Below are 24,752 nucleotides of genomic sequence, written 5' to 3'. Positions count from 1 at the left end.
TAACAATGAAGGCTGGGCATGGTGGTGCATGCCTGTAATCCCAGCAGCTCTGGAGGCGGAAGCAGGAGGATAACAAGTTCAAGCAGTCTCAGCAAAAGCAAGGCAGCAAGCAACTCAGTGAGACCCTGTCTCTAAACAAAATACAAAAATAGGGCTGGGGATGTGGCTCAGTGGTAGAATACCCCCGAGTTCAATCCTTAGTACTGCCCCCACCCCTACCAAAAAAAAAAAGGGAAATTATATTTTGTGTTCAATTAAGAATAAACATATTTTTAAAAAGTAATGGCAAACTGCATGTAGTTCTATTTCAGCAACTGTTAACAATGATCTATAGGAACTACCTAAAAACAATATTTGGATACTTTGAAAACTGAGAAAAACATTCATAAGACACATCATAAAATCAGGGTGGAGAAATTTTATGGTATTTAAATGTTTTCATTATCTTTGGCTTCTAATTTATAAGAGAAAATAACAGAAAAAGTTACAAATAAAAAAAATAGTGTTGGAGAAGTAAATGGCATTGGTGTTTTGTTTTGTTTTTGTCGTTTTTTTTAGATAAAAGGAAATTTACTATTTTACTTATTTTTTTTATTCAATTTTTTAGATTTTTTAAAAAAATATGTTTTTAGTTGTTGATGGACATTTCTTTTATTTATTTATATGTGATGCTGAGAATCAATCCCAGTGCCTTGCACATGTTAGGAAAGCACTTTATCACTGAGCTACAATTCCAGCCCTGGCATTGGGTTTTTAAGAGGAAACTGTTGGTTTTATTTACTAAGTATGTTTACTTTCTTTTGTTGGTACCTGATTAGAAAAATGATTCAGTATCTGAAATGTTGAATGTTTAAGATCATAATAAGCTTCACTATAATTAATGCTTGTTTTATTAAAAAAATTCTGATCTCTTTCTCTCTAATCAAGGATTCTGTCTTATCAAGAACCCTTAAGGAAATGAAAATGAAGGGCAGAAAAAGAACAGTATTTCAACACATCATAAAATCTCTTTTAAAATACATTTTAGAAAGGATATATTAAATGAAATAGTCTTAAATGTTGACTTGCTAGAGGAGATGAATCTTATTTTTATGTTTGTAAATAAAAGCCAAAAATGTTTCATTTCTACTTTGGGTGATCTGACATGTAGCATAACATTTATTGCACATCTTTAACCTGTTAAAAACAATCTACACATCAAAATATTTGTTTGCAATAATATTGGACTATATGATTGTCTTCATATATGTGCAAAAATTTGCAATCCCATTTGTCTTTATTCTTTTCATTAATTTTAGACTTTTCTGTTACTCTCAATGCAATATACTTGTAATGGCAAAGAACCAATCACAGTAGGAGAGATTTACTTTATTAAATGCAGAAGAGACTGACCTTCAGACTGTTTAATTATAAAAAATTTTTAAATTAATTGTAACTCAAGTGGTTTAAAACCTAATAATTAGACCATAGACTCTACAACTGCTAGAAGAAACATAGACTTAACACTCCAACATATTGGTACAGGCATCAACTTCCTTAACAAGACTCCTAAAGTACAAGAAATAAAACCAGGAACCAATAAGTGAGACAGCATCAAATTAAAAAGCTTCTGCACAGCAAAGAAAACAGTTAAAAATGTGTGGAGAGAGAGAGCCTACAGAATGGGAGAAAATCTTTGTCACTTGCTCTTTAGTGGATTAATATTAAATGTATATATAAAGAATTAAAAAACTTAACACCAAAAAAAAACAATAACCAAATAAATGGACAAAAGAACTAAACAGATTCTTCTCAAAAGAAGAAAGACATGTGGCCAACAAATATATGAAAAAAATGTTCAACATCTCTAGCAAGCAGTCAAATGCAAATCAAAACTACATTGAAATTTTATTTCACATCAGAATGGCAATAATCAGATTATAAACAATAACAACAGATGCTGGAGAGGATGTGGGGGAAAGATATACTGATCTATTGCTGGTTGGACTATAACGTAAAGCAACCACTCTGGAAAGAAGTATGGATATTCCTGAAAAAAATTAGAAATAGAACCATTGTATGAATTAGCTACTCCACTCCTTGTTTCTTATCCAAAAGAACTAAAATAAGCATGCTATAGTGATACAGCCACATCCATGTTTATAGTAGCACAATGCACAATAGCCAAGTTATGGAACCAGTCCAGATGCACATTCCACAGATGAGTGGGTAAAGAAAATGAGGCATATATACACAATGGAATTTAAAACAACTATAAAGAAGATGATATGCATTTGCTGATAAAAGGATGGAACTGGAGGACATCATGCTAAGCGAAATAAGCACACTCAGAAAGTCAAGGGTCAAATGTTGTCACGGTTTGAAGTGTCCCCCAAAAGCTCATGTGTGACACAATGCAAGAGGTTTAGTGGAGAAATGGTTGGGTTATGAAAGTCTTGACTCAATCAGTGAATTAATCCCCTGATGGGATTAAAGATTGATGGCTGAAGGCAGATAGGCTATGTCTGGAGGGGGTGGGTCATTGGGGGAGGCTTGTCTTTGGATTATATATTTTGTATCTGATAATGGAGTCTCTTTCTGCTTCCAGATCATCATGTGAACGACTTTTCTGTGCCACACTCTTCTGCCATGATGTTTTGCCTCTCTTTGGCCCCAAGAAATGGAGGCAGCCTTCTGTGGACTCAGACTGCTGAAACCATGGGCCCTCTGAATAAACTTTTCCTCCTCTACCATTGTTGTGATCTGGTCTTTCAGTTGCAGTAGCAAAAAAGCTAAAACAAATGTTTTCTCTCATAATGCAGAAGCTAGAAAAAAATAAGGAAAAAAGGTGAGGAGGGATGAAAATAGAAGAGAGATCAGTGAAGTAGAGGAAGAGTATTGAAATGGAAGAAGGAGGAACAGGAAATGGGAGGAATGGTGGAATGAAATTGACCAAACTCTCTTAGGTGCATATATGAATATACCAAAGTGCATTTCACCTTTGTGCATATGTATAAAGAAATAATTTTTAAAACTATAGATAAATAGAAGGAAGACCAGTAGAGTAGGAAAAAAGGAACCAGAGGAGGAAGGAGAACAGGGAAAGGGAAAGTACTAGGGACTGAATGGAGCAAATTATATTCTAGGCTTGTGTAATTACATCAAAACGAATCATCATATTGTGTATAACTATAATGTACCAATAAAAAATTAATTGTGATATTTGCTATAAGGTTAATAGTCAAATTGTTTTTATGATAGTCAACTATCTACTTGTTAAAATATTGTTAAAGGAACATGGTTAAAAAATGAATGGCCATTGCTATTTTTATATTTTATGCTTCCCAAGTAATTCTTTTTGGTCAGAAAATTACTGGGGTCATGCAAATGATATGGTCTGAAATTAGCCAGTCCTGCAAGCATGATGACAGTGTCTGTATCACACAGATCTGTTGCAGACCTGAAAGAGCATCACTGTCACTCTTTTGTTTGAAGTAATGGCTATACTTTAATATTCTGATTTGTTAATTGTGAGGCCAACTAATTTTAATATTTTGGAGGGAGATAAAAATTTCTGTGGACAATATAGTTCAAAGCTGCCTGTTTGCAAATGTTCAATGCTAAAGAAAGAAAAGTGTAAAAAGTGCAAAAGTGAAAGCAAGTACAAGGTAAAATGGTGGCATATTCAAAGTTTAGTGGTTTGGGATAAGACAAGGTACAACAAATAAACTGTAAAGGGATGGCTGGACTGGTTCAATGGAAACCAGAAGAGATGATACTAAAACTACTGTAGACAGCATCCAGTATGAAATTGAGAATGGAAGTAGTTGAGGAATAAATGTAAGGTACAGAAAACCTAGATGTGAACATGATGAGCTTGTCAATAAGTAGGACTGTGAGTGGGGAGATACTGATAAAAGAGATCTTTTTTAATAAAATGAAATGAATTTTTTAATAAAAAAATATTGAGCATTTGTTCAAATTAAATGAAAGAGGAAAGAAGGAGAGAGAAAAAAATTTTCATAGCAGATTTCAGTGGTTTCTTAAAAAAGAGAGGACATTGAGATCAAAGGCACAGGAAGCACCTGACATTTACAGGAGGAGGGACTGGGTTTGTGGCTAGAAAGAGGTCATTTCTGAATTCTGCTTCTTCTGTGAAGGAGAAGAAGTTGGTGGTGAGAATATATTAATATATACTTAATATATTCCTCTTTAAAAGTAAATAAATATAAAAAATAAAGTGCAATACGATAATGAACCAAGAAAAAAACACATAGCAAAAACTTTTAAAAAATACACAAACACACATCATAGATATAACAAACAACAGAAGAGCTCAACTCACCTAATACAAGAGAAAATAAGATATCTTGAGGACATTTGGTTTAATGAAACAATCAGGCACAATGAGTAAAATACTCTCAAGTTGGAAAATTTATAGAAACAGATAAAATGGTGTTTGCAAGGTGTTGAAAGGAAAGGGGAATGGTGAGCTCATGTTCAATGGGTATAATTACAGTCTCTCAACATGAGAGTCTGGAGATGAATGTTGGTGATGGTTGCATAACAATGTGCATACACTTAATGTCACTGAACTGTAAACTTAAAACTAGGTATGATGGTAAATATTAAGTAACGTGTATTATATCACAGGTTTAAAAAAAACAGATAAGGGTATAACCAAGTCAAAAAGAAGAAGGAGGAGGGGGAGGAGGAGGAAGAAGAGGAGCAGGAGGAGGAGGAGGAGGAGGAGGAGGAGGAAAGTATTACAAGTATCTCAGTCTTGAGAAGGTGAAAATCTTGACACAAACAACAAAAGAACCAAAGAAGAATTCTTTATAGAGCCTCAATTGCAAAGGGAGATACAGTTCAGTTAAACATATCTATAGTGAAATAACACAACAGTAAATTTACGAAGCAAAAACTATGTGGCAGGTAAAAGGAAAGGAAATTAATAACTGTCTTTGTCTACTTCATGTGATCAATATACTAGAAAAGATGTGCTTTATGGATTATGCAAACTCTGCACCCCAATATTTTCAAGTGCACAGAAAGAAGTCATGAAAACTTGCCCTATATATTAGGCCATAAGGAAAATATAATTTAAATTCCAAATATAGATTTATTTTAGCCACATTCTGTGGTTATAGTGCAACACATTTAAAACGTAAGCCAAGTAAAAAGGCTAACCACCCTGAAAATGTACAGAATTTCTATAAAGGAATCCTTGGGTCAGAAGGATAGTATAAATTAAATTGATAGAATTTCTATAAAATAATAATGAAAATATTATATATCAGAATTTATGGGATGTAGCTAAAACAGCATTCAAGTAGTAGCTTACAAATAATAAATTAATACAAAAAGAATAATAGATAAATTAAACATCTGAAAGACAGGGAAAGGATAATAAGTAGGTCCAGGGGGGGAAAGGAAGAAATTAATACATAGTGAACTAGGTATAAGTGGGCATAGGTGGGTGGTAGCAGAGGTTTGGGTGACTAAGTATCATGTTCTGCTAACTTTTTGGCAATGACTGTGGCAGGAACTCTGAAAAACTTCTATCAATCTTCAGATTAAAGACAAAGGAATAGTAGAATATATGTGTGTGGAGCAACTGTACTCATCAGAAATCAGTGTTAGAAGGAGGAAGGATGACGGCTGAATAAATGAGTAGCTTGGCCAGATTGAGTGGTGGATTCCATTAGTTTGCTGGAAGTGGGATGAGAACAGAATAACAAAGTTTGTGTACAAAGAAGAAAAAAAGTTCCACACTGTGTTAAAATTAATTGCACTGAGTTGACATGTAATTAGTAATTAAACCATCTTTCAGATTTGATTCAGGCATAATGTATTACATTTCCTCTATTTATGTGCTTGGTAGATAATGGATCTAATCTAATATTGTTGCTTCAGGCCCATGCACAATGTATGGAACATAAACTTAGAAGCCATGTGCTTTCTTGATTGTATATTTCATTCAGTTAGAATTGAAGGTCTATTAAAAGAGTATTAACATAAGCCATTGAATATTGATTTCCATAAAGATTCAAATGGAAATAAATATGACACAAACCAAATCATTTTTCAGTTCCCTAATGAGGAAAGAATAGTGGTAAGTAGTGAACATCAGACTTTATAACTACACTTTTAGTGTCAGAACTGCCAACTAAATATGTATCATCTGGAAGTGCTTTTAGTAATCAAGTACTCTGTGCTCATATTGGTCATTTTATTAGAAAGTATAGTATGCAGAGAAATGGGTCAGACATCTTGAATAAGTACAGCATAGAGAAAAATGTCCAGTTTCTGTGATCAGAAACAGTCACCAGACATTAATCATATACTTTAACAAGATACACTAACTAGAGACATTACCCAGATCCATGACTGGGTAGAAGAACAGGAGATATAAGCCAGACAATATGACCATCTACAGTAACCAGAGAAAATATTCAAATACTATGACTTGGGTACAGTAATCAAGAGACATTTCCCAGACATTATGATCAGTTATAGTAACCAGAGACATTAGTTAGATACAGTGGCCAGAAACTATAACTAGAGAAATTAAACACTTACCATTACCAGGTACAGGAACCAGAAAAATTAGCTAGTTACCATAACCAGGTTCAATAACAAGAAATATAAGCCAAAAACCATGACCAGTTTCAATAAATAGAGGGAGAAAGAAAAACCAAACCAGATACTGTGACCAGTTACAATAAGCAGAGTCATTAGGCAAATACCATGACTAGGTATAGTAACACATAAGATGACCAGGTACAGGAACCAGAGACATTAGCCAGATATAGCAACAAGCACAGAAAACAGAGCCATGAGCAACTCCTGTGAGAAGTATGATAACCAGAGACTATTTAGCCCAATTTGATGACCAAGTACATAAACCAGAGAAATTATACACTTCCTGTGGCCAGGTTCATGAGCCACAGACATTAGCCAGATACTGTGGCCAGTAACCAGAGACATTAACCAGATACCAAGGCTAAGTAGAATACAAACAGCAAGATAATACCAAGACACCATGATACAGTACAGTTACCAGGACTTTGGCCAGATACCAAGACCAGAGATAGTAAAAAGAGTCATTACCCAGATACTGTGACCAGAGAAATCAGACACTTTATCAACTACTATGACAAGATACAATAACCAGAGAATTAAACCAGATATTGTGACCAGGTACAGTAAACTGAGACAATACCCAAGTATGGTCATGAGGTCCAGAAACCTGAGACTTGGCCAGATCCCATGATATTTACATCAAGCAGAGACCCTGATACCTGACCAGGTACAGTAACCAGAGTCATGAGTCACATACCATGACCCAGGACAATAACAACAGACCTTAGCCATGTAGGGTCCAGGTACAATTACCAGAAACAGCCAGGTACTCTGACAAGACACAGTAAACATAGACAACACACAGATACCACGACAAGGAATGCTAGGTAACCAGAAATGTTTAGTCAAATACTGTGACCGATTAAAAAACCAGATACTGTGGCCACATACAGTAAACAGAGATAATATTTAAACACTGGGACAAGGTACAATAACCTGAGAGACAAATAAAATAAACAAAATAACACCTATTTACTATGACTAGATACTATAACCAGAGTCTTTTATGCAGATACCTGACCAGGTACAGCAAACTGAGACACCAGCCAGATGTCATGACCAAATAGAGTACTAGAGACAATACCCAGAGAGATGACCAGATATTGTTCCAATTGGCATTGGCCACATATTGTGATCAGATTCACTAACAAGAGACATTTGATACTGTGATCATGTAAAGGGAACAACATCCATATACTATGATCAGATATAGTAACCAGAGACATTAGCCAGATATCATGACCAGGTACAATAAACAAAGATAATGCCTACATACTGGGATCTATTATACTAAGAGATATTACCCAGATACTGTGACCAGGTACTGCAACCACTAAGGCAATTGCAGTGACCAGGTACAGTAAACAGAGACAATAATTAGATAACCATGACCAGTTACATTAAACAGACATTAGCCACATATTTCTGACCAGGTATAGTGTGAAACACTGGACAGATGACATGACCAAGTAACCAGAGACTTTAACCAGATTCCATGAATAGGTACTGTTCAAGCTGCCCTGGGCTCAGCCCACCTGTCATTCCCTTGGTGACTTGGCTAGGGATGCCTGGGGCCGTAGAGGTTCTGCCCTGTGCTGGGTTGCACTGGAGAGGTGGCCCTACTTCTCCATATGCCCTTCACCTCTGCACCAGCTCTGACCAATGGGAGGGGGCCAGCTAGCCACATAGCACCCTTCCTGGTTCCCCAGGCCTGACTTCCAGTGCCAACCTCACCCCACCTTGCCCACCTGGGCACCTTTCCTACCTGGAGTTCAGTGTGGGGATTCTGAAGCCTCTGGAGCTACCATGTCCTGCAGCATGGCCATGGTGGTCAAGCACCGAGTCCCCAAATGTCCGCAAAGGAATGGAGATGAGGGCTGCACCGCTACACCGTAGACAAGGTGGTCAATAGGAATGCAGGGTGGACAATGGACACCTAACATGGGGCCCAGCTTCTGAATTGGGAACCTTGGAGAGGACTACACCATGTCCAAGCCGAAGGGAGCTCCAAGTCCCTGTTCAGCCAGTTTAGTGCCGCCGCACACTGGGTGGTTGGCCGTGGGCTCTTGGCCACAATACACATCAACCGCCATCCCACTGGAGCATGTGGATCATCCACAAGTAGAGCTTGTGAGCATCTGAGCCCAGGAGAGCTAAACCACAAGGGGGTGGGGCTGCCGAGGGCTTGCCACAATGTGTGAAGGTGGATCCTATTGCCCTAGGCCTTGCCCCCAGGGTGCCCTCAAGGTGCAGTGAGGCCAGGGCTTGAGGGCCAGGACAGGGGGGGCAGTGTGGTCCTCTTTGTGGAGCTTAGGGCCCCCAGGGCTTGCAGGGATGGTCAACGTGAGGGCAGGGATGTCAGGGCAACTTCATGGAGTTGCATGCTGAATCCTCCAGTCCTGAGACCCAATTCCCCAGGGGAAGAAGGACAGGTTGGAGTTCCAGGCACATATGTGTGGGCGCGCATGCAGCTGTATGCAATGTGGCCTTTCACCTACTGCTTGAGATGCAGGAGCAGGCACTCACTAAGCCTGTGGCACGCAGGTAGCTCAGCTGCCTCAGTGCCCTGCTACAGAGGGTCATGAACCCACTGTCCCAGGAGGAAGGTTTTAGAGATGGCTGCTTGCCTGGCACAAAATGGAGAGCCAGGGCTGGGACCTCTAGGTGCAGGGATCCCACCCTAGGCCTGTGGGACAAGGTACTGATGGCTGAGTCTGAGCTGGCCCACCATTCTGGGGTGCTGCAGGTGAAGACATGTCCCTGCGAAGGTGGGAACTGGACAATCAGGAGGACATAGCCTGGCCACCTGATGGGGTCAACAAGCAGTAGGTAGACTTGTGAGGGTGTTTGACATCCCTCAAGCCATGACAAGTGATTCTATGTCCACTCTCCTAAGGCAGAGCCATTTTGTCCCCAGTCAGGCAAGCCAAGGGAGCTCCAGGAGACAGGGAAAAGGTGAGCCCTTGGTCCAGTGCTTCTGGCCCACTTCTGTCTCATCACTCTCTCTCCACCTTTCCCAGCTCACTGTAGAGTGCTCACCCTGCAGCTCCAGGTGCAGCCTGTGCTTCCAGAAGTGGGGGTGTCTCTGGACCTCAGGCCCTGGGTGGAACACAACTCAATTAGTCCTCACGCCCACCCCCTGTGTCCACATGACATATCAGCCCCTCTGCCCTCTGGCACCCTAGTTGCCTACTCTGACCAAGCACATGTCCATCTATACTGTCTGATGACCCAGGGCCACTGAAATCAAAATGGTCGGCCTAGCCTCCTCAAGTGCATAACTCCAGGGGGCTGTCACATGGGACGCTTCCCAGGATGCCATGGGTGGGGGGACACAGCAGCATATTTTATCCTAATCCATCATGGAGCAAACAGTTATTGGATGTATGGGTCTGATCCCTGACCCCTGGACCTCATTTCCTCTGGTGGGAGAACTGTATTGGGTTTTCTGATGTGATTCCTTTATGTCAGGGGCAGGGGTCTGGGCTGGGACAGGGAGGAAGGGACAGCCAATGACTGAGTCCCTGTAGTCTGACCTCCCATATGAACCTCTTGAAGATCCAGAGGGGATCCTCATTCCTAGGATGGTGCTCAGAGTACACCCTGGAGCTACAGGAGGGCCGACTCCCTCTGAACCCTACACCTGCTGGTCTCTGGGAGGAGACCATGCCTCCAACTTTGTGCACTGAACTCTGCTTCATTTCTACCAGTTCCTTGGCAGAAATGCTGTTCTCTCTGTGCCAAAATGAGGAAAAGGGACTTGAAAACTCAAAAACCTTCAGAACATTGTTTTAATGTATTTAATTATGTTCTGGTCATTTTTCTCCTCAAAATTTGTCACAACACATAGTGTGATTTCTATCTTAGATATGTGAATTAGATTGCATGCCAATTTTTATTTCCCTGAAGCTTATTTTGCATATATGTATATATGCCAAACATTATATTGTGGGTGGCCATCCTCGCATGTGATTTGAGTTACCTCCCTGGCTGGGTGAGAGGCACTCAGACACAGCTGTGTCAGAGCTTTCCCCACCCTTCTCCAGGTCCCAGGGCTTGTACTTGCAGAGGCGTATCTGGACACTGCCCCAAAGACCCAATCTTGTCCTGATCTTGGGATACTGCCCCCCTTAACCTTCATTGGATAGAATTTTCCTCAGAATATTTTGTTCCCCAATAAAAGTCCACTCCCTGGTGTGTTCTCTGGCATGTGCTAGCCTCTTCAGTAAACCTTGGTACTGCATTAGGTGGCTGGAGGTTGTAGCCAGGAGAAGCCATTCTGGAGCTGGTTTTAATGGTAATTAGAGTCTTGTCTCTTTAATTTAAAACTCTCTAGCAATTTGCTCACATTTTGAACCTTCTTTAATGAAGCCAGCGCTGGTCGCTGGCTAGATTATATGTTTACTTTCATTTGTGCTCAAATTTTTATTAAGAGTTTTATAGGCAAAATCTGAAAAAGCATAATATGTTTCACATGTGTTAGAATGAAATACCACTTTATCTTAAAATTTATATGTGAATAGGTCCTATACATAAATATCACTGACTTATGACTACACTATAATAAACTTTTAGTTTCCATGCCATACTTGATGGTTAAAGGAAAACCCTAAAACAAGTTAAATTTTGCAGAGTTCATTTAAGCAAGAAAATGGATGAGTGGCCCAGTGGCGTACACCTGTAATCCCAGTAGCGCAGGAGCTGAGGATCACAAGTTCATGCCAGCCCCAACAGTGAGGTGCTAAGCAACTCAGTGAGACCCTGTCTCTAAATAAAATATAAAATAGGGCCAAGGATGTGGCTCAGTGGCTGAGTGTCTCTGAGTTTAATCCCTGGAAGACCCCACCACCAAAAGAAAAAAAAAAGAAGGGGGAGAAGAAACAAGGACCCACTGACTTAGCAGTCCAGGACTGGAACAGCTTCAAAGAACTTGGGTTCCCTGTGTGGCAGGACAACCCCTGTGAACAGAAGCCTCATGGGTTGCAAAGAGCTTGAGTCCCAGGACTCTGAAGGTGATGGCTCAGTCGCTGCCCTGGGCTGAGACTTGGCTGTGTTACTTTAGTGTCCTCCACTCTAGACTTTCAAGTAGTGTGAGCACTAACCTAGTTGGAGTTTGTAACCCGAGGACACAAATGTGGAGACATCCTCCCACCAAACCTAATTGGATAATAACACAACAAATACAAGATTAAAGAATGAGTAGCATCTCTGATTTTTCACAAGTTATTTTAGAAAAACAGATACTTGAGGACTGTAAATACTTTATATGATTTCCCCTATTTTTGATTCAGAGCAAAATGAAGTGGGCAATAACTGAACTATTATCAACACTGGTTTGAATATAGTAAGCAAAATGACTACCTTGTGAAGTGTGAAGTCAAACATTGTGAAAGGTGTGAAAAAGGAATTTCTCAATGATTAATAGTTCTGGGACCTGTATTTTAGGAAAGACCTACAGTGTAAATAATGATACATAGAAAACTGAAGTTGAGAGCTGGAGACATAGCTCAGTGGTAAGGCACATGCCTAGTGTGCTGGAGGACCTGGGCTCACTCTCCAGCCCTGGAGGGAAAGAAAATTAGGTTGAATATTTTCAAAACTCAATATTCATATGCAATATACTTCAGAATGCAAGACATTTTAGTGTAATGATCATTAAAAAGTCTCATTTCACTGGGTACAGTGGGGCCAAGCCTGTAATCTCAGTGACTTGGGGCTGAGATAGGAGGACCACAAGTGTGAGTCCAGCCTCAGCAGTTTAGTGAGGCCCTAAGCAAATTAATGAAACTCTGTCTCAAAATTAAAAAGCAAAAGGGCCAGGAATGTAGCTCAGTGGTAAAGTGCCCCTGGGTTCAATGTTGAGTACTAAAAGAAAAAAAATGCTCATTTCAGTTACTTGTGGTGGCAAACATATATAATTCTGAGATCCCAGCTGCTCTGGAGAGGCTGAGTCTAGAGCATCAAAAGTTCAGGGCCAGCCTAGGCAACTTAGTGAGACCCATTCTCAGTTGTAGAGCACCCCTGGGTTCAATTCCAAGCACCAGAATAAATAAATGAATAAATAAATAAATAAATAAATAAATAAATAAATAAATAAATAAATAAATAAATATACTTATATACATACCTCACATGAGACATTGTTCTATGCATGCCATATAAAATTGAAATAGCTCAATATGTAAATAAAGGAGAAAAAAGAAATGATGAATGCCCCATCACAGAAATAATTTTCACCAGTTCCTGATCTCTTAGATGATCTTGCACTTCTTTGTTCTTAAAGGAAATCATTAGTGTACTTTTATTATTAAAAGATCAAAGCTATGAGGAACCTCATATTTATTGAGCACATAATTTAATATTTGTGTTTAATTAATTTTTATTAAGCTTATGAATGCTTCCCAAATTCAGGTCAGTACACTTCAGAAAAATAGATTTTAACTAACCTTTAAATCTATGTTCAATACTATCTTCTGAAGTTATTTTCTTCTAATGCATATTGAAGAGCATTGAAAATTGAAAATTTATTTCTTCTATTGTTGAATTAGCTGTACTGCTGGTTCATATTGCTGATCATTTTGTATAAAATCACAACTTAGTCATAGGAATGTTTGTCTTCCAAAAAATAGGATTCCTAAAAGCTGCAACGAAGAATTGTTCTTGCTTTTGATAGATAACTATTCAAAATTAGCTTACACTTATTCACCATAGAACCATAGAAACACTTTTAAAGATAATATATTCACCAACATTTATTGTTATCTCTGTGAATAAGATCATAACACTCCTTAATGACTGAGTATTTTAATCTCTGTGATATCATTTGTCATGCCTCATTTCTCTTCAGTCTTCATTTGTTTATGTCTTTTTTATTCTTGATAAGACTAACTAAAATTATTTCAAAATTTGTTTATCTTTTCAAAAAAGGAAAATCCTCCAACTCTTTGTTTCATTGATATTTTGTATTTATTTTTGTTTCTGTATTTTTTTCGCTCTGATCTTTGTTATTTTTCTTCTAATAATATGAGGCTTAAAGGTTTTTTTTTTCTTCTTGCTTTTCTAGTTTCCTGAGGTGCATCATTAGGTTGTTTATTTGAAAGCTTTCTCCTTTTGATGTAGGCACCTATTGCTATGGACTTGCCTGTTGATTCTGCTTTTGCTGAATCACATACAATTCTTTCAAGCTCTGATTTTTCTCAGGCTCAGGGAGTAAAGGGTTTTTAAGGAGAGAATAGGATTAATTAAGCCTGGAGGCTGGGCAGGGTCTTCCTCAGAGAGTGTATTTGTCTTATCACAATAGATTTTGACCCCCAAAGCAAGCTGACAAGAAGAATGTTACAAAGGCCCCCTGAGATTTGGGAATCAAAGAAATGCTTGACATCCTAACTATTCAAGTGAGGCCTTGCAGAATTTAGACTCTGCATGGGAGGCCTTTCCTTATAATTTAAAATACTGAGTAAAAAGGAGTGGAATTCCTCCCCATATTTTTTATTGGTGCATTATAGTTGTACACAGTAGTGGGATTCATTGTTACTTACTTATACATGTACATAACATATCAATATAATTTAGAGAATATTTTCCCAGTATTTCCCTTTTCCTTTCCCTCTTTCCTCCTCCTGATTCTTTTTCTCTATTCTACTGATCTCCCTTTGATTTTCAGGGAGAAGGTATTAAAGGATTTGAAAAGAAAGTGAGAGATCTTGCCAAGAACAACTTCTAGAAGGGGATACCCTGTTAAAGTTCAAGTTATGGCTAGACACACTCCTTCAGAGGGTACATGCCATAAACTTTGGCAGCATTCACAGGAAAGTAATTTATCCTGAAGGTCTGCAAAGAGCTATGCAAGTTTGACAGTCTCCTCCTTGATTTCAAGGTCATACCCAGTGGCTCAGGCAGAGACTTTTAATGGGACAGAACCAGCACATTGAGCTCCCACTAGGACAATGCTAAGCAGAAGTGTGGGGTCAGAGCTAGAAACAACACAGAATACATGCTAGGGCAGTGACTAAGAAATCATGGGAGCAGAGCTATCACAGACAGTTCTCATTATAGTAGTATAGAGGCAAGTTTGGGATAGGGACTGTTGCCCAAAACCCCAGAACTGTAGAACACATCAGTGCAACAGGGCTAAAGCATGGGCTAAGCTCAACAAAACCACAGGACTATCAAGTTGAACTCCTTGGGGATTCCAATCTCCTTGCTGATTCCAATCAGCAAGACATGGAATTAAATTACTTTGTAGCTTGAGGACTGAACTTGATGCCTGTTACTCCTTTCTTCTTGCCTATTTCTCCATTTTTTGGAAAGTAAATGTCTATCCTATATCAGTTTTCCCATTGTATTTTGGAAGGAGATGACTTGTTTTAGTTTCATAGGTTCACAGCTATAGAAAATTTGCCTTAGAATAATTTAGGCTTTGAGTCTCACCCTTATTCAATTTAAATGACTTTGGACTTGGAACTTTTGAGTTGATGCTGAAGGAAGTGAAAACTTTGAAACTATTGGGATGAAAAGAATGTTATTTTGTGTGTAAGAAAGACATGAATTTGGGGGCAAGCAGAGGATGCTAGGGTTACCCAATCGTAGGTATTCTATGATAGCAAATGAAAGTGGACTAAGACAGTAGATATTCTTGCCTTAGTCCTGATCTTAGAGGTAAAGTATTTAACTTGTAACCATTTAGTATGATACCAATTGTAGACTGCTAATGTAAGTTGAATATCCCTAATTACAAATGCTTGGGACCACATTTTTGTTGTTGTTTTGAAGTACTTATATATACATAATGATACACTGGGGTGGGACCTGAGCCTAAACACAAAACTCATTTGGTTTTCATATTCACTACTTAAATATTTTCCAAAAATTGTTATATGCACACTCCAAATAATTTTGTGCATGAGGCAAAGAATCATGATGTGGAATTTTCGAATTTGGGCATTATTATCTAGAAAGTTTCAGAAGTATTAGCATTTCAGATTTTGGGTTTTTGGATTAGGATTATCCAACTTGTATATGGCCTTTATTGTCTTGGAATAACTCCTTCTATGCCAAATTTTTTGAGTGTTTTTATTATCAAATGATGTTGCTTTTTCCCCATCTATTGTATAATAATGATTTTAAAAGTTTATTCTGTTAATGTAATGGATAATATTCAATTTCTGGTATTTATTGAACCATCTCTGAGTCCCAGAAATAAATCACAGATGAGCGAGTCTTATGATCCCTTAAGTGTGCTGTTGAATTCATCTTATATTGAGGAGTTTTGGATTTCTATTCACCAGGGATATTCATCTGGTGTATTGGGTTATAATTTTCTCATAGTATACTTGTGTGGCTTTTTTGTCAAGATAATGCTGGCCTCATAAATGAATTTGGAAGTGCTTACTACTCATCAGTTTTTTGGGGAAGGACATGAAAAGGATGCATGTTATTTTTTTTTTAAAGCTTTATAGTTATACAAGGGAGTTGGGTTCATCCAGGTCCTGGGCGTAAAGTTATCAGGTCCTGGGCTTTTCTTTCATAAAAGAATTTTTAATAACTAATTCAAACTCCTTGCTCATTACCAGTCTGTTGGGATTTTGCATTTATGATTCATTCCTAGTAGGTTGCAACTTTCTACAAAAATTTGTTTCTTCTAGGTCATCCAAATTGCGGGTATAATTGTTCATACGAGAATTTGTAGTACATTTTGTATTTTTGTGCTATTAGCTGTAATGTTTCTTCTTCATCTTGAAATTTATTTACTTCCATATTTGTCTAGCTAAACTTTCATCAATTTTGTTTATTGGTTAAAAAACCAACTTTTAGGTTTGTTGATGCTTAATAGTATTTTCTGAGTATCTTCTTAATATTTTTTTTTGTGTGTGTATCTTTATTTTCTCCCTCTTAATATCTTTAATTTAGTTACTTCTTCATTTTCTAGTTTTTTGAGGTATAAAGTTTGAAGCTTTATTATTTATTTGAGATCAAAATCATGTAGGCATTTATAGTCATATACTTATTTCCCTTACAAAATTCCTTTTCTGCACCTTATATATTTTAGTATGCTGTGTTTTGATGTTTGACTGTAAGTGTCATTTAATTTTTCTTTCAAGTTTATCATTGAACTATTAGAAGGTCAGGAGGATGTCATTCATATATTTCTATATATTTGTGAATATATCAACATTCCCTGTTATTGATTTATAGTTTCATGCTTTTATTTGGCAAAGATACTTGATATAATTTCAGCATTCTTAAATATTTGAAATTTATTTTGTGGCATAACATATGACCTATCTTGGAGAATGTTGTGTATGCCCTAAGAATAATGTGTATTCTGCTATTGTGTAGAATATTCTAAGGATATCTGTTAGGTCTATTTGGTGTAACATACAGCTCAAGTACAAGGTTTTCTTATTGATTTTATGTATGGATGACCTATCTATTGTATTAAAGATGGAGTATGGAAGCACCAAACTATTATTATTATTTTGCAATCTATTTCTCCCTCAAGATCTATTAACATTTGCTTTTTTATATTTAGGTTCTCCCATGTTGGAAAGAATGTGTGTGTGTATATATAAAATGAACTTCTTTTATCTCTGTCTTACAATGTTTGGCTGAATTCCTCTGTGAAATAGAATTGTAAACACCACTACTGCCTTTTGGTTCTGTGGCATGGACTGTCTTTTTCCTTCCCTATTCTCTTCTATGTCCTGAATGTTTGTGTCCCCCTAAATGTCACTGTTTCATTCCCAGTGACCACAGTGAGCATATTAGAAGATGAAGTCTTTTTAGGTGAATAGGTGACAGGGTTCCATCCTCAAGAGTAGAAATAGTGCCCTTACAAGGAAAGGCTAGAGCACTTCCTTGCCACTTCCACCTAGTTAGTTTCATCTAGTGAGAAGACGCCATTTGCAAAACAGAGAATAAGCCCTCCTGTGACACCAAGTTAGCTGGTGCCTTGATCTTGGACACCTCAAGAACTGTATGAAAGATATGTCTTTTAAAAATAAGCCACACTGAACAAATTATATTTGTTATAGTGGCACAATGGAACTGAGTTAAGTATATTCAGGTGGTAAGATTAAACACAAGGATTACTTGCTTATTGTAACCAATTTCATTGAAATTGAAAATCTGTCTCAACTCAATTTATCTAAATCAGGATCTCAAACAAGAGGAAAGCATTTAATATAAGCCTTATGATTTTATGCAATAAGAGGTAACAATTTATCACCTTTAAGTTTTGTATATTTTTATCTCTATTTTCATCCTAAGATTATAGCTTTTTAAAAATCAAAAATGTTTCTAGCCAAAGTGATTTTAACTAAATAGTGCTGTCTAAAATGTAAAGACATAAAATTACACTTCAAAATCTTGTTACTGAAATTTTAAAAACAGAAAAAAAATTCTTGCAACAAAAACTCATTATTTGACCTTGAGATCATTACAAATAAGGCCTTTATATTTCTCCACATTATCACCTAGATTTTTAGGCATTATTGTCTTAAAACAACTTATTCTTAAAGTTAAAAACTGAGTATATTAAAGGTTGAAAAATTGTACAATATAATAACTGTTGATACTTCTCAACTTAGAATGGTGTTATATCCTGATTAACTCATGATAAATTAAAATTATTTTAAGTTGAACATGCATTTAATATACCAACCTATCATATATCATAGCTTAGCAGAACAGTATTCTGTAGTATAGTGATTGCTTACTTTGTTAATCACAATGCCAATTGGATGCGGTGAACTGCTGTTACCCAATACCATAAAAGTAGTCTACCATGTATTTCTGTTGCAGAAAAAAGATTAAAGTACAATTTCTACTGAATATATATCACTTTCATACTACTGTAAAGTAAAAAAATAAAAAATTTAGAGACTGTCTCATAATTTAGAGACTGTCTTTTTAAAGGAATTAAACAAGTCAATCCTCTTAACTCTAAGTATAAATATAGTTTTTACAGATTTTATTGCATTTTCTGCCAATCATTTTTCCATAGTTATATAGTAACAGTTATGATAGTTTTATAGTTATATATCCAATTAAACTTCTATTCCTCTTTATGATTTGTTTACATTGTTAAATGTTAAAATATGTGAATTGTTAGATTCACATATTTTAGAAGCTCAAATGTCATCTTTTTACATTTGCTTATGGATAAGTAATACTTAGTAATTGATTATATTTTTTACTAAAATAAGTTATGACTTAGTTTGGGTTTTAGATCTTTCTGAGTTTTATAATTTTGAAGATGGAGAGTCTATCTTTTCATGCACTGTGAAACAGAGTCTCAGAGAGCCCCAAAAGTTATGTAGAAAACTTTCAGTTTGGAGAATGAGGTATACAGACAAGCATGGAAGTAATTGCATCTAATTTCTTGGATAGATGTTTTATGAATAGAAATGCATGGTACTTTGGTTTGCTAAATTTGAATGCAGTGCTTTTAAGATGTGCGGCTCTAGCCTCTCAGATTCTAAACACATTAGCAGGTATCAACACAAATTCTAATTTATGAATAAAAATGAGTTAAAGAATGCTTTAAAATAAAATTGAAAACTAGATTAATAATAAAAATTCTGAATTTAAGTGCACATTTTAATGAAATTAAGAGTATCTTTTAATACAAGTGAGATATTCCAGGTGACCATCAATACACCTTGTACGAAATGATTGATTTCGCGTTGATGGAGAATATCCATATTTACACACAAATTCAACTGTGTCCCCTGATGAAGAATAAAGCTTTTGATGTTCTTTCCATCTTAAGGTTATGTGATAACTTTCCATGATTTCTTCTGATATTACACATGCATCTGAGAGAAATAAATGAGTATAATATATTAAGATAGATATGAGTCTTTTACCAAGACTTTGGAGTTTTCAAGTAGAATGTTTTTAATATTTCAGAAATTCTTCCTGAAAACTCTTCCTGAACAAATTCTGTGTGAATACCAGATAGATTAAAATAAAGTTAAAGTAGTAAATGATGTAAGAATTAGGTGGTTAATTTGTGATAATTATATTTTATTACCAATTCTTAAGATCATTTATCATATTAAGAGCTTGGCATTTTAGAGTGTAAAACCACTATGGTATCATGACTGATCTTGTTTTTCTTTTTTGGACTGGAGATTGAAACCAGGGGCACTTTATCCCTGAACTACATCCACATTCCTTTCTTTTATTATTATTGTTAGACAAGGTCTCATTAAATTATTGAGACTTGCCTTAAAATAGTGATCATCCTGCCTCAGGATCCCATGTTTCTGGGATTACAAGAGTGCACTATCATGACTGGCTGGTTTTTCTTTAATTAAAATATTGGTCAAAAGCCTAGGGATATAGCTCTGTTGGTAGAGTTCTTGCCTTACATGCACAAGCCCTGTGTTCCATCTCCAGCCTCACAAAAAAAAAAAAGAAAGAAAAGAAATATTGGTCAAATGCTACAAATTTTCAGTTATATAATGTATAAGATAGAGAGGGTGTCACATACATAAGCAGTATAAAAGACTAATGAAACTGTTGGGAGTCGCCCAGGCTCAAAAGACTAACTTCCACATCCCCTGAGAAGAGCCATACAATGGTGAGCCGTGCTGGCTCACATGATCCTTACCCACCAATTAGACTAGCCCTGCTGGCTCACATGATCCTTACCCACCAATAAGACTAGCCCTGCTGGCTCACATGATCCTTACCCACCAATCAGACTAGCCCTGCTGACCCACATGATCCTTACCCACCAATCAGAAAGCACCCCATGCCAATTGTCAAACCCTTCAACCTTTAAACTGTCATAATTGTCAAACCACCCCCGGCTCTATAAATATGCAGAGCTGTTCCTCAATAAACGGGCATTTTCTTTGACGACAAGCCTTGTTCATTCTTTCAGAAACAAAAAGTTGGTTATCATAAAAGGTAAGAACAATGAACATACCTTTAATAAGACTAACCAAGAAAAAGAGATGACTCAAACAAAATAAGAGATGGAAAAAAAAGAAAGACATTACAACCAATACCTCAGAAATACAAAGAGTCATTAGGGATTATTATGAGAAAATGTATGCCAACAAATTAGAGAACCTAGAAGGAATTTATAAATTTTTAGACACATAGATTCTGCCAAAATTAAACCATGAAAACATATAAACCAGAAGAGATCAATAATGAATAATGAGATTGAATCAGTAATAAAAAGTTGAGGAAAGCCCATGACTAGATGCCTTTACTGATTAATTTTTTGAAATCTTCAAAGAAGAACTAATTCAATTTCTTTTAAATTTTTTGTGAAGATTTGAAAGAGAGAGAATCATTCCCAGCCCATTCCTTGAGGCTAGCATTACCCTGGTATCATAGCAACAAAAACACAAGATAAAAGAAACTGTAGACTAATAACCTGATGGACATAGATGTAAAATTTCTCAATAAAATATGAGTAAATCTGAATGTGATTCAACAGAGAATCATAAAAATTATTTACCATAATCAAATTGGTTCCATCCCAGAGATGCAATGCTAAGAGCCACAGCCAAGTAATATGATGCATGGCACTCTTGGTTTTAAGGTGATGCCAGCTAGCCATTGAGATGATATGATTATGTTAAGATTTGCATTCATATGGATATTGGACTCCTGCTGTTCACCTCGGCCTGCTACGGGACTCCTGGAGAGTTCCCATTGGTTGGGGAAGTACAGTAGGAGGGAATTCCGGGGGAGGAACTGGTTCCCGGTTCCGGTAGAACATGGCCGCATGTGTGGACCGGCTTTCTTCCAGGACGTGTATGGGGTATTGGCGGCATTTTCAAAAATAAAGTTTTGTTCCTGCTTGAGTGGCTCGTGATTCTGTGCCCAGCCAGACTGCGGCAATTGGTGGCCCGTGCAGGGGACGCCTGAAGCTTGGAGGTGAGTAAAATTGCTCGCCCCTGAGGGAAGGCGACAGAATGGGTGACCATTTCAAAAAAACAATGTGTTCTTGTTTTGATTTATTATGTTTTTGTTTCAAGCTCCCTAGCCCTAGAATTTTCTCAGGCAAACTGGGAAAAATGGTTGGCTCAAGGTTTGAAGTTGTTAGGCCCTGAGAAACAGAAAATTGATACAACTATTTTCTGTTTCATTTTTGTTTCATTCTGTTTCGTCTTTGTTTTATGCTATCTTATTGGGTTGTGTTACCTTTATAGTAGATTAGAATCTAGTAAAAAACAAACCAAAAGACTGTTAAGTAAATTGTTAGAGGTCCAGGCTATGGTAGAAAACATGTTAGGTCAAGCAAAAGAGAAGGTCTCTCGAGCTAGTCAGACAGAGGAAGATTTGAAGAAAGCAAGCTTCGAGGAAAAACAGCCATCAGGTGGGGAGGCTGCTACTAACTCCGTTCTATCACCAGAGGGCGTAATTCAACCAACAGCTCCATCTACAGCTGAGTGGCCCTCAACTCCCATAGTTGATGGATGGAATCCTGAGGCAGAACCCCAAAGATTAGCATTCCCTGTACTTGAGCAGGCAGGAGGGCAACGAATTCACCATGCTTTAGATTTCAAAACAGTGAAGCAATTAAAGGAGGCTGTAACAACCTATGGCCCACAAGCCCCCTTCACTGTGAGCATGGTCGAATCCATTACCAACTTAGACATGACGCCAGAAGATTGGGCTAAGATGTGTCGATCTCTGCTAAATGGAGGACAATATTTGTTATGGAAGGTTGCCAATGAGGAATTTTGCATGGAGACAGCTAGGCGAAATGCAGCAGCCAGTTACCCTCAAAGAAATCTAGATATGTTATTAGGAAAGGGACCTTATGAGGGTCAAAGACAACAAATTGAATATGATCCTGGCGTATATGCACAAATTGCTGTAGATGCAGTTAGGGCATGGAAAACTTTACAGGGGCATGGAGATTTATAAGGTCAATTATCTAAGGTAATACAAGGAACTAATGAACCTTACGCTGAATTTGTAGATAGGCTTATTCAGACAGCTTCTAGAATATTTGGAGATACAAAACAGGCAATGCCATTTATAAAACAATTGGCTTATGACCAAGCAAATTGTTGCTGCAGGGAGGTCATTAGACCATGGAGACATGAAGATTTAAACACATATATTAAATTATGTAGAGACATTAATGAATAAGGGCAAATCTTAGCAGCAGTACAACAGGCTTTAGATGTCAGGCCAAAAACATGCTATAATTGTAATCAAACAGGACATTTTAAAAGGAGTTGCCCCATAGGAGGAGGGTTTAACAAAGCTAGGTATCAAAGGAATAGAATACTGAATATTTGCCCACGATGCTATAGAGGGAGACCTTGGGCTAATGAATGCCATTCTCAAACCACCATAGAGGGTATTCCGTTATCAAAAAATGGACAAGGACCAAGTGTTTACCCACAATATCATGGAGAAAGGCATCAGGCTCCATTGCCAAAAAACGGACTAGAGGTCCCAATGCCCCGGGGGCCCCAAACCACAAATATATGGGGCAATGGAGGAACCCAGCAGCACCATCAAGGTAGTGCCCAGGACGCATTATCCATTAAATCCCTCATCAGACAAACTAGAGGGAGTGCAGGGTTGGACATCTGCGCCTCTGCAGAGCAGTACTAACTCCAGAGATGGGAGTTCAAATCATTCCCACAGGAGGAAAAGGACCTCTTCCCCAGGGAACAGTAGGCTTATTATTGGGACGCAGTTCTTCTACACTAAAAGGACTCATGATAAGTCCCGGGGTAATTGATCCCAATTATGAGGGTGAAATAAAAATTATAGCTAGTTCTCCAAGAGGTATGTCAGTAATTTCACCAGGAGATAGAATAGCACAGTTATTAATAATACCCAGCCTGCATGATAAATTTTCCAGTTGTAATGTAGAAAGAGGTTCCAAGGAATTAGGCTCCACAGGTGTAGATTGGGCTATGCTGTCTTTAAATTTAGATTCTCGCCCCATGCTAAAATTAAATATTCAAGGACATGACTTAATGGGCTACTGGACACAGGTGCTGACCTTAGCATCATATCTCGTCAAGAATGGCCAAAACATTGGCCATTACAACAAGCCACTCAAACGCTTTGAGGCCTAGCAGTGGCAACAAATCCCCATAGAAGTGCTATGGTATTAGATTGGAAGGATCCTGAAGGATGTGAAGGAACTATACAGCCCTATGTATTGGATCATCTTCCCGTAAATTTATGGGGACGAGATGTCCTAGATCAATTAGGATTGACATTACCATATAACATCAATCCTAATGTGCCCACTACTAGGGCTAGACAAGGCTTTAGGAAAGAAAAAAGATTAAGAGAACAAGAGCAAGGTATGACAACACCAATTCAAATAGATCAAGAAATAAATAGACATGGATTGGGTTTTCAGAAAGGGCCACTGAGACAATCAAAATTACTTGGAGATCAGAAAGACCAGTGTGGGTTCCTCAGTGGCCCCTGACTAAAGAAAAGATACAAGTAGCCCATGACCTGGTCAAACAACAATTAGCAGAGGGACATATACAACCTTCCGTATCTCCCCATAATACTCCCATTTTTGTCATTAAAAAGAAATCTGGTAAATGGAGATTATTGCAAGATTAATAATGAGATGGTTATTATGGGACCTGCTCAATCAGGGATTCCCCAATTGTCTGCTTTACCAAAAACCTGGTATGTTTTAGCTATAGATATTAAAGATTGTTTTTTTTTTTCAATTCCAATTCATCCCGAGGATAGTCCACATTTTGCATTTACTATCCCTGCACTAAATCATGAAGGTCCTGATCAGAGATATGAATGGAAAGTACTCCCTCAAGGGATGGCTAATAGGCCAACTATGTGTCAAATTTATGTTAATAAAGCAATTCAGCCACTTAGAAATCAAAATCCTGAACTACAAATATTTCACTATATGGATGATGTGTTATTGGCACATAAAGATAAAAACACATTGCTAGAATGTTATGCCACACTTACAAATTTATTAAAAAATTATAATCTAGAGATAGCAATAGATAAAGTACAATTAAATCTTCCAATTAATTATTTAGGAGTTCTATTATCCTCAACCATGGTCCGTCCACCAAAAATTCAAATACGAGTAGATCAACTCAAATCACTTAATGACTTTCAAAAGTTATTGGGAG

General features: G+C 37.4%; 1 pseudogene; it reads right to left on the bottom strand.

Annotated features, from left to right (window-relative positions):
- The window catches only part of LOC144257020 (primary cilium assembly protein FAM149B1-like), a 45,769-nt pseudogene extending 37,052 nt beyond the window's left edge, over window positions 1-8,717 (bottom strand).
- Between the last annotated feature and the right edge of the window lie 16,035 nt (window positions 8,718-24,752).

The sequence above is a fragment of the Urocitellus parryii genome, chromosome 9 (assembly GCF_045843805.1).
Source record: "Urocitellus parryii isolate mUroPar1 chromosome 9, mUroPar1.hap1, whole genome shotgun sequence".
In the NCBI taxonomy this organism is placed as follows: Eukaryota; Metazoa; Chordata; class Mammalia; order Rodentia; family Sciuridae; genus Urocitellus; species Urocitellus parryii.
Note: the sequence above shows the minus strand (reverse complement) of the source record. Positions and strands in the feature narration are given on the sequence as shown.